General features: G+C 36.0%; 1 pseudogene; it reads right to left on the bottom strand.

Annotated features, from left to right (window-relative positions):
- Positions 1 to 15,890: 15,890 nt before the first annotated feature.
- LOC110269238 (NAD(P)H dehydrogenase (quinone) FQR1 pseudogene) lies at positions 15,891 to 16,438 on the bottom strand (annotated as a pseudogene).
- Positions 16,439 to 17,030: the final 592 nt, after the last annotated feature.

Below are 17,030 nucleotides of genomic sequence, written 5' to 3'. Positions count from 1 at the left end.
GAAGAAGAACACCAAGAGTGTCATCCATTGGAGATTGGAGTGGATATGAGGGTTCATTGCTTGGGGGGAAGGGTTCATGATATGAGGGTGGTTCATCATGATAAGGATGTGGCAGTTCAACACTCTCCATCTTTTCCACTTGTTTCACAACACACTTCAGTCCCTTGTTCTCAAGTTGAGATTTGTTAGCCATGAGAGCTTTGTGTGCGTTTCGGCTTTCCTCTCGCTCTATTTGATGGATGGTTACTTGAAGTTGATCCATTGCTTCCTTGAAATAATCCTGTGGCTCTTGTTCCACTTGGCTAACATAATTAGGATCATATTGTAGTTGAAAGCTCGCATACATTGGAGATGGTATCTATTGAGGTGGTGGTTCTTGGGAGTAATTGGGTTGAAATTGGGGTGGCTCTTTGTATGGCTCATATGGCTCATAAGGTGGTTGGTATGGTGGATATGGGTTAGGGTCATAAAGAAGTGTTTGATTGTAGGTGGCTTGTAAGTATGGTGGTTCAAAATTATGTTGAGGAGGGGGTTCATAGGCATATGGTGGGGCTTGTTGGTAACTACAAGGGGGTCCACCATATCCATTGGATTGATATACATCCTGGAATGGCTCTTGCTCATAGTAAGTTGGTGGAGGTTATTGCTAAGAGGGTTGTCCATAAGCTTGAGGCTCCTCCCACCTTTGATTGTCCCATCCTTGATGCATGTACTCATTGTAGATTCCATTCCCTACAACATAGTTGTAACCACTCTCATAGCCAAAGGAGTGAGAATTCATAGTAACCAGAGAAAATAAAAACAAAAACTAATAAGAAATAATGAAAATAAACTCCTAAAACTAGAAACAACTAACAAAGAAACGAAAAGCAAACATATTCACAATATTCATAATAACGAATAATAAGGCACACATTTATAATTCCCCGGCAACGGCACCAAAAAAACTTGACGGAGAAAAAATGTCGGTAAAGATTTTCACAAAAATTCACGTTGCAAGTAAAGTTCTAAACCGACAACTAAACCTCAGTCAATGTTTAAATTATTTGTCACTTAAGCAAACCCAATAAAATTAACCGAAGTATTTAAACCTTGGGTCGTCTCTCAAGAAATTGCAGGGAAGTGTACTTATAATTGGTTATGAAAAAGTATTTTTGGGGTTTTTGTGATAAGAGACATGTAATGTAAATAACAAGGAAATAAAATAACAACTAAGAAAAGTCCTAGCAAGAATTGAGAATTGAAATTTCTATCCTCATTATCATCATCAATTGTGATGGTAATTGCCTTTTGCTTTCACTTAGTCAACCTCTAACAATGAAGGAAAGTCAAGTGAGCAAAATCAACTTAAGTTCACAAGTCCTAATCAAAGACTAGATTTAGTGAAGCCTAAGCCAACCAGCAAGTCTCAATTACCATTCAACAAAAGACTTTTGATAACTCAAGAGTATCTAAATACTCAATCTAAGATAAGAATACAAAAATCTAATTTAAAATCCAACCAAGCATTTTATCAAATACTTGGAAGGCACAAAATAAAAGCATAGAAAAGTAATAAGACATAGCAAAATCTAAGACTAACAATTGCAAGAGGAAACAATAACAACAAAGTAAAGAAAGCAATCATAAACGTGGAAACATAAATTGAATTAATATGAATTAGAGGAAAATAGAAGAATTCATAAACTAAATTGACAACATAAAGTAATCAACAAGAGAAATAGATAACTAAGGTACTAGAACAAATAAAAGTAAAAGAGAAATTAAATAAAAGCAAGGTAGAAATCTGAATGTGAGAAGAGCAAAACCTAAGAACCCTAAAACCTAGAGAGAGGAGATAGCCTCTCTTTCTAGAAACCTACATCTAAACCTAACTAATGTGAATGAAAGTGTGAATGAATGATTGACCCATTCCAGCTCCACTCTGCAGCCTCTAATAAGTATTTTCGGGCCTGAAACTGGGTCCAAATCAGCCCAGAAATCGCCCCCAGCGAATTCTAATATCTGCAGCATGTGACGCTCGTCACGCGTATGCGTCAGCCACGCGTACGCGTCGCTGAACAAATCCCTGGTCATGCGTACGCATCATCCACGCGTACACCTCGCTTGCCTGATGCGCTGGTCACACGTACGTGTCGTCCACGCGTGCGTGTCGTTGCCAGCTTCTCCAAACTTTAATTTCTTGTGTTCTCCTTCCACTTTTCCATGCTTCTTTTCCCTCCTCTAATCCATTCCTGTCCTATAAATCCTGAAAACACTTAACACACAAATCACAGCATCAAATGGCGATAAAGGAGGATTAAAAATAGCAAATTTAAGGCCAAGGAAGCATGTTTTCAATCATAGCACAAATTTAGGAAGGGAAATGTAAAACATGCAAATTATGTGAATAAGTGTGAGAATAATGGATAAAATCTACTCAATTCAATACAAAACAAACCATAAAATAGTGGTTTATCAGTGAGCATCTTTTTATTATTTTCTATTTATTTTAGATACAAATCTATTTAGTTTTAATTAAATTGTAGTGTTTGAAACCTCTTTGGATGCTACTTTGAGTTGCTTTAGTGTTTTAATTATTTCAGATAAAGTTTGGATTGGTTTGGCAGAGTTCGTGTGCAAGAAAATAGAAGAGTTTGGAATCTCCCAAGCTGGCATTAAATGCGGCCAGCAAGTTAGGAACGCGTGGAAGCCTTCTGCCCATTGGGGCGCTAAACGCCAAGCCTGTCATACGAAGACAAAATCAAATGAGGAGCTTCTACCTACTAGGGCACTAAACTCCCAATCTAGCATTTAGCGCCAATGACACGGATCCATTTCCACCAAAGGAGCATCTTTGATTGGATTTAACTTTTAATTGTCATATTTTATTTTGTCTTAGTTATTTTTATTTACAACCAAAATCTTTAGCTTTATGAATCTGGGTATATCGGAAGAACAACCCTTATTCTATATGAATTCTTGTTGATTCTTGGAAAATTTATCTCACTTGAATACTAGCTTGAAAGTAAATTTCTCCTAAACTGTTAATTACTTGGACTTAACGTCATACGTGACATATAATCCTCTTATATTTGGGTAATTAGTATTTTTGTGGCTAATAAACTAGAATTGAACTTAACCCTTTAATTTAAATTAAGTGATCAAGGAATTGACGGTTAATTAGGTTAGAGGAGACTAAATCACTAAGAATTAGGATTTAGTCAATCACAGTTTGCCATGAAATGAATATTGCATAATTAAAATGGTTGGTAAGAAAACTAAATCCAGAAGAATAAATAACTCTGAAACCTTAACTGTTCTCTCACATACGTTTTACACCAATCTCACTGTTTGCTTTCTTTACTCTCTGAACTTTTGTTTAATTCTTTTGAACCTTAAAACACCAACTTCTGCTTGCCCGACTAAGTGAATTTTTCGACTATTTTTGTTCAGTTCATCAATCCTCGTGGGATCGACCCTCACTTACCTGAGGTATTACTTGGTACGACCCGGTGCACTTGCCGATTAGTTTGTGGACGTTTGAATTCTGCACCAAATTTTTGACGCCGTTACCGGGGATTAACTGTGAATGACAACTAACCGTTGTTTGATTGCTTAGATTAGGCATTTTTTGTTTTAATTTTTTTAATTTGTTTTGTTCTTCAAAGTTTCGAAAATCTTGTCCTATTTTGGTTAAAATTTTTCTCTTAGTTTTAAAAATTAAGTTTGGTGTCCCCCTTAGTAATCTTATTTTATTTTTCCTGATTAATTTCCTTTCATTATTTCAAATTTAGTGGTCTATTTTTTTCTCTTGGTTGACTTTCAAAATTTTTTAGTGTTATTTGTTCAATTTATTTTGTTTTATTTTTTTTACACAAGATACCTCACTTGGAATTCTCTGCACTCTGACATAGAGATTCTTATTTTTCTTTGTTTTCTGTTGTTTATGTGCAGGAACAAGAACAAAGAATATCTTTTAGACTTTGATCCTGAGATTGAAAGGACCTTGAGGTAGCATTTACAACAAGCTAGAGCTTATAAAGCCGGTGAGAATCTCAGGAGTAATTTTAATAAGGAAGTTGAAGAATCCACTATGGAGCTCAACAACAACAACAATGCGGTTAACACCAATGTTGTTAATCCTCCTAATATGCATGCACAACCCAGGAGAACACTTCGGTCATATAATGCACCTAGCCCAGATTTATATGGGAATAGCATTGTTATACCCCTGTTGCTGCTAACAACTTTGAGCTAAAACCTCAGTTAATTTCTCTAGTGCAGCAAAATTGCCAGTTTCATGGACTCCTGCAGGAAGACTCGAACATATTTATCTCTAATTTTCTACAGATTTGTGACACTGTGAAGATTAATGGAGTCTATGCTGATGTCTAAAAGCTACTCCTCCTTCCATTTACTGTGGGGGACCAAGTTAAACAGTGGCTTGACACTCAACCCAAGGAGAGCCTGGATACTTGGGATAAAGTGGTCAACAAGTTTCTGACCAAGTTCTTTCCACCTCAGAGGCTAACTAAGCTGAAGACGGATATTCAGACCTTCAGGAAGAGAGAGGGTGAGTCTTTCTATAGAGCTTGGGAAAGGTACAAGTTGATGCTTAGAAAGTGTCCTCCTGACATGTTCTCAGACTGGATTCAGTTTTCGATATTCTATGATGGAGTTTTTGAGACCACCAAAATGTCTCTAGATAATTCTTCAGGAGGCTCACTCCACATGAAAAAGACTCCTAATGAGGCTATAGAGCTGATTGAGATGGTTGCTAACAACCAATATTTATATTCCTGTGAGAGGACCTCTGTAAAGAAGAGAGTCATAGAGTTGGATGCCTTGGATGCTATTCTTGCCCAGAACAAGGCTATGTCTCAGCAAATTAATGCTATTACACAGCACTTGAGTGGAATGCAAGTTTTAGCCGTCAATGCTCAAGACACTTCCTATGACATGAGTGGTGGTTTCCCTCAAAGTGAGAGTTATGAGTATGGCCAGTTTACTTCTGAACAGGTTAATTTCATGGGTAATTCCTCTAGACCCTCCAACAATGATCCTTTTTCTAAGACATATAATCAAGTGTGGAGAAATCATCCTAACTTTGGTTGAAGAGACCAATCTCAGAGGCAACCGAACTTCAATAATTCTCAAGACAGTTTTAATCAGAATAATTTCAATAACCGTCAGTTTTAAGCCTCTCAGCCACAGCAAGCACCCACTCAACCTCAGAATGACCCTGACTTAGCCTCTATAGTTGTAGAACTCTCCAAGAACACTCACAGTTTATGCAAGACACCAGAGCCTCACTCAGAAACTTGGAGATACAAGTGGGTCAGTTGAGCAAGCAAGTACCTGAGAGGCCTAACACTCTTTCGAGTGTCACATTGTCTAATCCAAAAGAAGAATGCAAGGCTATCACATTGGTGAGTGAACCAGTGACAGCAAAAGAAGCACAAGTTGTTAAGGGATCAAAGAAAAAAGAAAATCAATAAAAGACTGAGGATATCATAGCACATGCCCCACCCAAGGCACCCGAGTACAATCCAGAAATGCCATATCTTCAGAAACTTGAAAAGGAGACCAAGGACAAGCAATTTTTATAGTTCTTGAAAGTTTTCAGAAAGTTACAAATCAATATTCCTTTTGCTGAGGCTTTGGAGCAAATGCCTCTCTATGTCAAGTTCATGAAGGACTTACTCTCTAAGAAGAAGATTTAAAGGGAGATGAAACAGTGGTCCGGACCAAGGAATGTAGTGCGATAATTCAAAGCAAACTTCCAAGAAAAATGCCAGATCCAGAGAGCTTTCAGATTTCATGCACTATTGGGAGCTCAACCTTTGACAAAGCTCTATATGATCTAGGTGCAAGTATCAATTTAATGCCCTTGTCTGTGATGAAGAAGTTGCGAATCAAAAAGGCACAACCAGCAAGGGTAGCATTACAAATGGCAGACAAGTCTCTGAAACATGCACATAGAATAGTGGAGAATGTCTTGCTCAAAGTGGAGAATTCTTTCTCCCAGCAGACTTTGTGATGATATGGGAGAGGATGACAAAGCCTTTATCATTCTATCCTATTAACTGGGAGAGCTCTGATCGATGTGGAAAAAGGTGAACTCGTTCTGAGGGTACATGAGGAGTTCTTGATCTTCCAGGTGTAGACCCATACATCACTCAGGTGGAGGAGGAACTTGCATGGAAAGTGAACTCACTAACCTAAGTCTTCAAGGATCCCTAAATGAAGTAAAGTAGAGTTTGTAGCTCAAGCCTCCTGTGGTGGGAATCAATATTCTTCTCCCTGACATCAAACCTAAGTTTGGTGTCGGGAGTGCATCATCCACCAAAGAGGGAGTTCTTAGGAAGAAAGTACCCAAGGGATGGAGAAACAAGAAGATTCCCATTGAAGATTTCTCACCAGAAATGAAAGTGGTGCTGGCCAAAAGCCTAATCTTGCCTCATACAGTGAATATGATCCTATCTCTTGAGCATACGGAGTTAATCCATGTGAACACAGGAAAAAAATTCACAATGAAAGGTAAGGAGCTAAAGCCCTATGATCAATCCTCACCTTAGCAGAGCTGACCGTCAAACTAGTGACGGTAAAGAAGCGCTTATTGGGAGATAACCCAACCTCTAATATCCTTTGATTTCATGCTCAGTTTAATTGTTCGGAACAGGTTCAAAAATTCATAATGTTAATTAGAAATTTTAAATATGATATTTGGACTCAGTAAATTTTTCTGAGTTGGAAAATGTAATATTTTGCAAAAAATTGCGTAAAAATGCGTACCGGTAAATTAGCCGGTAGTACCAGCTTAAATCTGTCTGGTACTACGTGAGAATAAAAAAATAGTAAAAAACTTAGGAAGACATTTAGAATTGAAAATCGGGCAATAATTCTAAAGGTTTGGCCCAAAGTTGGGCCAAACGGGCCAAAAACGCTAACGGGTTGGACCGGACCCAAGTTGGACCCAAGGTCAACATACAAATACCCTAAAATAAAGCTCATTCAGCCTCATTTATCACTTGCACACGAAAATCACAGCTGGATCAGTTGAGAGAAGAAAAGGGGAAAGTTACTATTCACAATCAACTTCCGGTGACCATAACTCGAGCTATAGTGCTCCGATTCGCGAACGATTTGCGGCCACGCGAAACTCTCGCCGAGTCTGTTAGTTTTATTGAACTTGGTAATATTTCAAAACTCCCTCCCCATTCTTCAGCTCTATGAATTTCAAAATTTTGGGTTTTAGTTTGAGTGGATTTTTGTGATTTTGGGTGTTTAGGTACACTCTAGCAATTGGTTTTGATTGGATTTTGTCCTAATCAACTGTGGGTAAGGTAAGCTTGTTCTTATACCTTGTGAAATTGTATATTTATGAACTCTAGGTATTGATTTGTATGAATTGATTGTGTATAGCTTGATAATTGTGATATTGGGAGCAAGTAGAGTTAGGTTGGTAGATTATTGATGACTTGAAGCTTGTTTGAAATCAAATTTGGTGAGTTTGTGCATATTGGAAATCGACCAAGGTATGGTTTTGGTTTTCTCTATGTAATATGTAATGTTTGTGGACACTTTGGCTAGTAGACCTCAGGATAGGATTGAACTAGTTGTTGAAAATTGTTTATGTATGACGATTTTGATGATTGTGATGATTTCGATGAATGATAATGTTAATTAATGATGTTGGATGAAATATTGAAGATGGTGAAATAATGTTTTGGGTTGTTAATTATTGAGAATTGGAGATGTCTAAGTGAGAATTTTTGGATGAAATTGTATGTTGATAGGTTGTGGAATTATTGAAAAGTATATAAACATAATTTAGGTACAATGGGACTATTTTGACATAGTTTAGAATGCATATATGAATTGATTTGGTTTTGGAAGTTTTGAAAACTAGTGAATTTGCAAAACCTTGTTTTTACTGAACTTTGGCGGATCATAACTTGAGCCTTAAACCTTGAAATTGGGTGATCTTTGTTTTAAATTAAAGATGATTTTAAGAGCTTTAAGATATAAAGTTTGAGGAAAATGGAATTTTTTACAGGAAGTTATGAACGTTTGAAGTTCGGTGCAAAAATCTAAAATTCTGCAGCATTTAATTTTTCTGAGTCTGATGCAGCATGCGTACGCGAACCTGTGCACGGGACGCGGAAATTCTCCACTGCCTAGGAATCTCGCGTATGCAGGCACTATGTTCAATATGCGAGCATGTGAATTTCGGCCATGCGTACGTGAATTTTAACACGCGACGCGAGCATTCCATTTCGGTTGGAACACTTGCGTATACGAGTAGGGTGCCGCATACGCTGAAAGGCTTTTTAAACATGTGCATACGCACAGTAGGAGTGTGCGTACGCACAGACCCTGTTTTGCTGAGAAATAATTTTTCTTTGTTTTCAAGGGTTCTCTAGCTTTGTAAACTTCTTTAAACTGCTGTTTGAGATTACTACCTAGTAGTTAGGCCTAAGACTAATAGAGATGAGTTAGTGAATAAAATTGAGGAATTTTTATATGAATTTAGAAGACAGAGACTTAGGTTTCTGAAGTTGTGAGTGAGTTGGTGGAGTACTATATTGGTGATGATTATGAGAACTTAATAGTTGATAATGCTTGATGAATATGATGAAGTTTATGACGAGTCCGGGACTTGAAGAGAAATGGTGAATTATTGAATATTGAGAATCATCACTGATTGAATATGAATATATATGTATTGTTATATGGAGATTATTGAGACGTTATGCGCTTGGCAAGTATGGTTGGTTAATCCCACTTGTCGAGGTCGTGGCGGCGGCGTAAGGGCGGTGGTTAGTCCCGCTTACATTGAGATCTGAGGTCTGTGGCTGAGAACCCCACTCGCATTCTTTCAGAATCACAAGAGTGTATCGGGAACTATATCCCTAGGCCGTGTTCTGGGCACGATATCCCTGGGGGTTCCCATTTATATTCGTGACTGAAAAGTGACATTCCCATGAGAATGTGTCGGGTTGACAGTTGAACCGACAATGTGATATTACAGCCAAATAGGACAGGCATCACCTTGGCAAGAAGCTCTGCTTCAGAGGTTGAGTCAACGCTTGAGTCCACAGTTTTCCAGGTGCTCCTTGCCGCCGCGTACCGCCGAAGCTTGTTCCTCTTTGCTTCCTTCGTTCTAGTGTCCCTAATTTCTGGCATTCATTGAAGCCCCCCCCCCAACCTTCTTTGCAGCCATTACTAGCTTGAATAATACCCTTGAATACATTGAAAGAACAAAGACTTCTTCCTACACCATGGGCTTTCACCAGTTACGAGGTCTTCATGTGTTCCACAAAAAAAAGATTCGGGTAAAAGAAAAATCAACACTCTATCACTCGAACACTACTCCCTATCTCGAACATACAAGCCCAGTCCATACTGATCCAATGTGATTCAGTCCATCGGTTTAAAGTCGTTCATAGCCGAATACAACTATGCTTATCCGCTTCCTACTACCCTTCTGGTATTTTGCCACTTAGCTCAGAGACGAGTCTGGAATTACACTATATACAATGCGACAAATAAATTACTTGCAACCATTCTGTCCCTGGTATAGCTTTGTTTCACTATAGTATATTGGAACATTTGAAAACCTTCCTATACAATTATTATCAAAATAAGGTTGTCTTTTCCAAGAATGAATGGGAACTCTCCACATTCATCATTTTAATACTATTAGATATTCAACCCCCATCAATTCATAGAATTTTAATTGATTAAGTTTCTATCAGATTGAGATCAATTGCAACAATCAATTTATCTACGAAAAATAAATAGTCATCATCACTATTAATATACAATCTGTAATTAGATTTTGTGTATCAAGTTAAAAGTATCAATTCTTTGTTCCTTTATCCAAGAATCTTTTTAGATTAGTCTAACCTGTTTTGCACATATACCCTACCACCTATGATATACAGACATGGACACGGGACAAGATATGATACGAGACACATTGATGCACAAATTTTAAAATTTTATAAGATACAGAGACACGCATATATATAAAATATGATATATATTTTAGAAAAATAATAACGATACTTTGATATTTTATTGATATTAAAACATAAATTAATTTTTTAATTATTTTTAGTATCTTATTTTAATTATATACAATATTTAAAGTATTTTTTATTTTAATAAATAATAATATATACTATTTTAAAATTTATTTTAAGAATACATATTAAAAATAAAATTAGACACACTGACACGTGATAGTATTTAGGTATGTCCAAATATATATAATTTTTTTATTAAGATACGATTAAACATGATAAATAGTGTATCGAACGAATATTGAATCCAAAATATATCTGACAGGAAAACACAATGACTTATTAAGTATCCATGCTTCATAACTTCGACTGAATCAATCAATCAATCAAGTTAATGCAAATCAATAAATAAAGAAATCAAGTCCCTAGTTTTGTACAAATTTTATTTGCCAAGACAGTGTATCTAGACTCATCAATGGAAATCTATCTATTTAATGTATCCTTTTTGCACTTTATTTCTATAAAAAAATAAATATTTTAGGGTTTTCACTTCTGCTTATCCATTCATATTTGCTGTTAAATTTAGTCCCTTGAAAAGCACCATGAGTGATATTCCTCCAAATACACTCTAACTTCTAGAGTTGCATAATGATATCATCCAAGCCATCTTTAAAATTTCTCATTCTTCTACCATCTTAAGTGCATGTCAAACATATTGCCATTGGAGAGACAAAGTGACCTCATACAACTTCCTAATAGAACTTTTGGAGAGGTGAAAAAAGAATAGTTGCTCAGTTTAGCCGCCCAACTTCTACAACCTCAGCTGATTGGATCGTGAAGATGAATGGCATGACTGGTGAAGATTTCCCACATCACTTCCTTTTTCACCTTACATATGAGGGTTGGTTTTAAGTTATTACTGTAGAGAATGGACGTTTTTGAATCCATTACTCCTTAGTAGGTCAGGCCAATCATTTGCTAACTTAGAATCTTGTTATCAGAAAATCTAGAATGATAAAAGACCATATAAAGAGTAACTTTTTTCTTACTGTGTTTTTATATACTCCTTTGATTACTATCCTAATTGTCTTGAGTATGCTATCCTCCATATCTTCAGCGAAGAGGATGACAGTTCTGAATGCACATTAAAATTGTACACGAGTATCAAAAAAGACTAGGATATATCAATTCCATGTCCAACTAATTATGTGCATAGGTTGTATCCCATTTGTGTCTCACTCAATCGTGTTGTCTATTGGGTGACCTATCATTTTGATGAAGATGACGAGAAAGATTTCTGTGTTGTATCCTTTTCAATATTGACTTTCCCCTTTAGGAAAATTTCTTTGCCACCAGAGCCCATCTCTCATTAGCAGGTGCTCTTAACCCAAGATGATCATCTATGTATTGCTACAAACAACCACAATCAAAATACATATCTCTACTACTTGGCAACTTATTAATGATATTAATGGAGAGATCAACTAGTGTAAAGTGTTCACGTTCAATGGGACGGGTCCGTGCTATCTGCCAAGTACATTATTGATCACGGTCTGATTCAAGTTATAGAGAGACGAATGGAATTGACAGATATTGATAGTACGTGATTTTCTCAGTTTTATATCAAACAATATAATCCAGCAAACACTGACTCAACATCCCTACAATGGGCAGAATATGAAGAATTTGTGAAACTGCAATCTATGTTCAAATATTATGAAACCCTATTCCATGTGTAATGTAAGAGCATGACACTTTATAATATGTAAGGAACTAAACTCCAGGGATCTACTCTTTACATTGTGTGTTTCATGCCACGAAAATGACACTATATTTTTTTGGTTAATTATTGAAAATTGACAACCATGTCTTCGTATTACAATAGCCTTATTCTATGCACTGATTGAATTGAATAAGAATTTTAGCAAATTCTTTATTTGCCACATTTGCTCTAAAAGGTCAAATTAGTTATGATCCACACCATACTCTTTCACTTAGCTATCATATTCATCAATTCATCTTGAAATGATCTATTAAATTTAGCCAATATGTCCTAATTTACAAAATTGATCCTTGAATTTCAACTAAACATAAAAGACCCTGTGGTTTTAATTAAATAGTCATAATCCATCAAATATAGAATATTAACTTGCAAATGAAGTTAAAACATACTCTATAATCTACGCATCCAATAAAAATTACAGAATAAAATATATATCACTTGCAGTTGAAATAAAGAAAAAGTCTATGGGGCCAACACTTTTATTAAAATCTGGCTAGCATTTAATCAGAAAAGAAAAGTTTGTCATCCTATACCATTAGATGTAATCTCACACCATTAAAAATATTATCAATTTTGCTAGGAAACCAAGAGGGGATCCAGCCAACTCCTGCCAACTCTTATTGGGCTGGACCCCGAAGCCCATTTCACCATACAAGCAAGAAGCAACATCCAAAATTAACCCCAAGTGAATAAAATTAACCCTAGCTAAACCTCTCCCCTGTTTCACCATTTCACTTCAGCAGCATTCAAAACCATCCAACGGCCCAGGTTCGTCGGACGCCTTTCTCAACCGCCGTCAACTGCCACAGCGCCTCCGTCCCTCCACATGCGAGCACCAGCCAGCATCAGAAGCTCGCCCCAGATCGCCGCAATGCCTCCATCTCGTCCATGTGCTACCAGTCGTGTTCGCCAGAAGTTCGGTCCAGTACGCCGCAGTGCCGTCATGTCGCCCACGTGCGAGCAACCAGGGGATCTGATTCTCACTCACATTGTGTCACTACTGCTACATGTCGTTGTCGCAGTGCCATTGAAGCATCCCCTTCTCATTCGGATAACTCAACGCTGGCTTCCCTGCTCTGCTCCGACGGATGCCGCATCGGACTCCTCTTGCTACCGCCGTGAAGCCTCGCCTGACAATACTAATCGGTTAGTATCTATTCATGGATGTTACTTGATTGAAAAGGGTATGAGTAAATTAGTTGTAAGTGTATTTTAAATCAGATCATATGCATATAATGACACAATCATATACAATGAATTTTGATTTGTTAGATGTTGCTGCTGTCTAAGATTAGAGGTTTGATTGAAGGAATTCAAATGGATTTTCTATGAACTAGCTGTTCTTTTTGTTTTTAAATAAGACGAAATAAAATTGGGTTCGATTGTCATGAATATAGGTCAATGTACTTGTTCGACATTGGATGTTGCTGCCGTTAGGGGACTGCTATTGCTGAGATGCCTGTGCATAGAGATTGGATGTACTGTTTTGTTAGATTGGACTGTATTATTTGTGATAAGATTCTTTGTCTTTGCCACACAAAAAAAGGGAATAGTGTTTGTGGGTTGTGTTCAATGTGGGTGGTTTGAAATTTAACTACACATTCGCAATATGTTACATTAACTAGGCACTGTGAAACAGGGTCCTTTTTTTTTCCTAAATTTTTTGTGTATATGTTTCCGACCATAATAAACGTATGTTGCTTTTAGTATGTATATGGATGATTCTTGACCAATATTGTGTATTGTTCTTCAATGGAAAGTGTTGATTATTCTTCAATTGTGGAACACTATAAAACCACAATAGACAAATAAATGGAAGTGTGAAAGGTTTCAATTTTGTTAGCATTCCTGACCAACCAAGACATGCACCCAAGTTTCATTTTTTGTTCATTACTCCATGTGATTCTTTTTCTAAGTCAGATGCTTCAAGGAGATCGACAGGCTTTAGTATTGTACAATATGAGTAGTAAATGTCAAGTTTAGAACTTAGCTTCAAGTTTCAGCTTCATCCTTGGTTCTGCTACTATTTTGCCAAATTGTAGAACTATATTTTTATGTGTAAGCAACAATTGGGAATAAACTAAATTTGCCAATTTGTTAGTACAGTAAATTGGATATATTTTATTTTGGTCCTACTTAGTATCTTTCTTTTTTGTAGGCAACTTGAATGCTTATGCAAAAATTTACGTCACATGTTTCTTTTGTTAAACAAATAGATGCTTCTTGTTTATACTAAATGGATGATTCTTTTAAAAGGAATTATCATTTAATAAGGGAATTAACTTTGAAGTAATTGAACCTATATTGTACTTATTGATTCAATTGTTGTGACTTATGAACATTTTTATAGTTAATATATAATAGACATAGATGGCTATTAATCTGTTGCATACGCGTTGACCATAAATGCTTTGTTTTACTTTCACTTTGCAGGGGACATCCTGAAGAGCCGAGCGCAATATACAAAAATCTACATCAGATGTTTCTTTTGTTAAACAAATGGATGTTTCTTTTTATACTAAATAGACGATTCTTTGAAATAAATTATCATTTTAGGTGAAAATTAACTTTGATGCAATTGAAGGCATATTGTACTTATTGATTCAATTGTTGTGACTTATGAGCATTTTTATAGTTAATATATAATAGACATAGATGGCTATTTATTTGTTGCCCTGACCACTTGATAATAAATTTAATCATGGAAGTAACACTTGCCTCATAAGTTCATCACTAAGTAGTATTAAGTAGTATGTTGTGTATGTGGACTTTGGAGTCCAATGTTCAAGTATAATAACCGCATAAAGCAAATAGTGGGCAAAAGAAAAGCTGTCAAAACACTTTGATTGCTCTTGAAAAAGAAAATAACCAAATATTGTTATTGTTCTTTTCTTTATCTTTTTTTTCCTTCTTTAAATTTTGTTAAACAAGCATCAGGATAAAGACAAAAAAAAATTTTCTTCCTTTTGTGATGCTTGTATTCAGTATCAATTGAATCATCTTTGCAGTAAAGAATAAATACAAGTAACTTCTGTTAGGTACCTAATTATTTTTGAAAATATCTAAGTGGATGTTACTTCTGTCAAGCATCAGGATGTTCCTTTTTCATATTAAATAGATGTTACTTTAACAAAAGCTATGTGAATGAAAAATAAAAAAATCTTATCTACATAAGTAACTATAAATTTGTCACCATGCTAAAATACAATGAAAGGAATCATGGTATTCATTCAACTTATCCATACAATTTGCAACACTGTCGATATAGGAATTCATCATGACCAAAAGTAATACAAAAAGAATCATCCATTTTGTATAAAAAAAACATCTATTTGTTTAACAAAAGAAACATTTGACGTAGATTTTTGCATATTATTTTCGCCTCTTCAAGATGCCCCTGGAAAATGAAGCTACATCGTTTAGTAAACTTTATATTTTGTTAGAGGGGGTGAAGCTACATTGTTTAGAAAATGGATATATCATTACTATACAACTAGCTAAACAAAGAATAACTTTCTAGTTGTTACACTTGGATCTCGTCTCGTTCACTTCATCCAATTCATCAACTATTTCAAATTTCTCTTCGATCAGTTCAAATTTATCAATCATTTTAAAGTAGACTTTCTGCAATCATCCATCTGCAACCATAAGCAAAGACATATACGCAGCCATAAGCAAAGAAATATTTATATAAAAAACGAAGAAACATCCATCTAATGACAATTATAAAATCAAAGAAACGTCTACTTTTAAAAATAAAAGATACAATTGTTATTTAGCCTAAAATAATCTAGCTATTTGAATATAGTAAATATTTATAGAAGCAGCCCAATGCATACGGTGCCATTTCTTCCCCAAATTTGGCCATAATTATCTCTAAAGTAAATACAAAGTCCTTATTCTCAACCTCATCCATGACAAATGACTAATTCATATTGTGTGCTTGATAAACACAGAATGCGAAAGATGACAAGAAGTACTAGAATAGAACTCCATACAAATCTATATTACCTTGAAAAGAAAAAATTGCCAAAAACCTTCGATCATTGTGGTGCTATAGTGTTCCTTTTACTGAGGCAAAAACATTATATGCTTTATGCAGCATCCTTGAGCTTCTTGGTGATGGTGGCAAGAATATTCCCTTGGTGGAATGCTTGCAATAATTCAATCTCAGAAACCTGTCTTGTTCTATCACCAGCATAAGTCCCTGCTCCATAAGGGCTTCCACCTTTCACTTCTTCCATCTCGAACATGCAATGGCCGAACGTGTATCCGATGGGAACATATATCATTCCATGATGTGTCAACATTCTTATAGCAGTAAGGCTATACATAAATCATGACAATTTTAATCAACAACTAATAAGTACATAGTGATATCTAATAAAGAACAGGGTTAAGATATATATAGAAGCTTGTTTTCTTATGGTGTTGTTTTTTGTCCACTGCCTTGCAAATCGGTGCTGTAGAAGAGTCCAGTAGGCTTGCTTACAAGGTCTTGTTGCAATCAAAGAGGTCCAGTTTTGTCAAGAAAATCCATGATCTGGGTAGCCTTCATTCGGAACCACATGGGGAAGCCGAAGATAACGCCAACAGCTCCATTGAGCATATTAGGTTCAATGATTGGTACATCACTCTTTGGTGGTGCATTCAGCCATAAGCAAAGACACGGTATTCAATCAAGAACATCCCAGAGCCTATAAAAAATATAGAAACCAAGAAAGCATTATCAGTAGTTATGAAATCAAAGGTTAAATGTATTCAGTAAATCTCCAACATCCTCCTTCATTCACAAATGCATAGTAATTAGTCAAATTTAGAAGAATTAATTATCCTAAACTGAATCCTGATTACTAAAACCTAATAAAGAAGGCATGGAGAACCTTAAGAAGAAAAGAAATAAACTGTACAAAGAAAGAGTAACACGAAAAGAAAACTACTAATTATCTCAAAAAGAAATATCTAACACTATAAGAGTTTAATTCTCAGAACAATATCAATTAAAAACATCAAAAAGAAACATTCATAATAAAAATACAAGTTAAACTAAAACTCTAAGATGGGAAGGAAAAAAAACCTAGGTCGCTGGGGAGGAGACACGGTTGATCGATCTGGGTACACGTCAAGGTAGAGGTTGCAACGTCGTCGGCGATTGCTGCGATGGTGGAGGAAGCCGTGATGGGAGCAGTTTGCGGAGGTGGCTGCGGTGCGGGAGGACGATGCCCGCGCTGTTG

This window comes from Arachis ipaensis, chromosome B2 (genome assembly GCF_059453495.1).
Source record: "Arachis ipaensis isolate K30076 ecotype BB chromosome B2, ASM5945349v1, whole genome shotgun sequence".
Classification (NCBI taxonomy): domain Eukaryota; kingdom Viridiplantae; phylum Streptophyta; class Magnoliopsida; order Fabales; family Fabaceae; genus Arachis; species Arachis ipaensis.
Note: the sequence above shows the minus strand (reverse complement) of the source record. Positions and strands in the feature narration are given on the sequence as shown.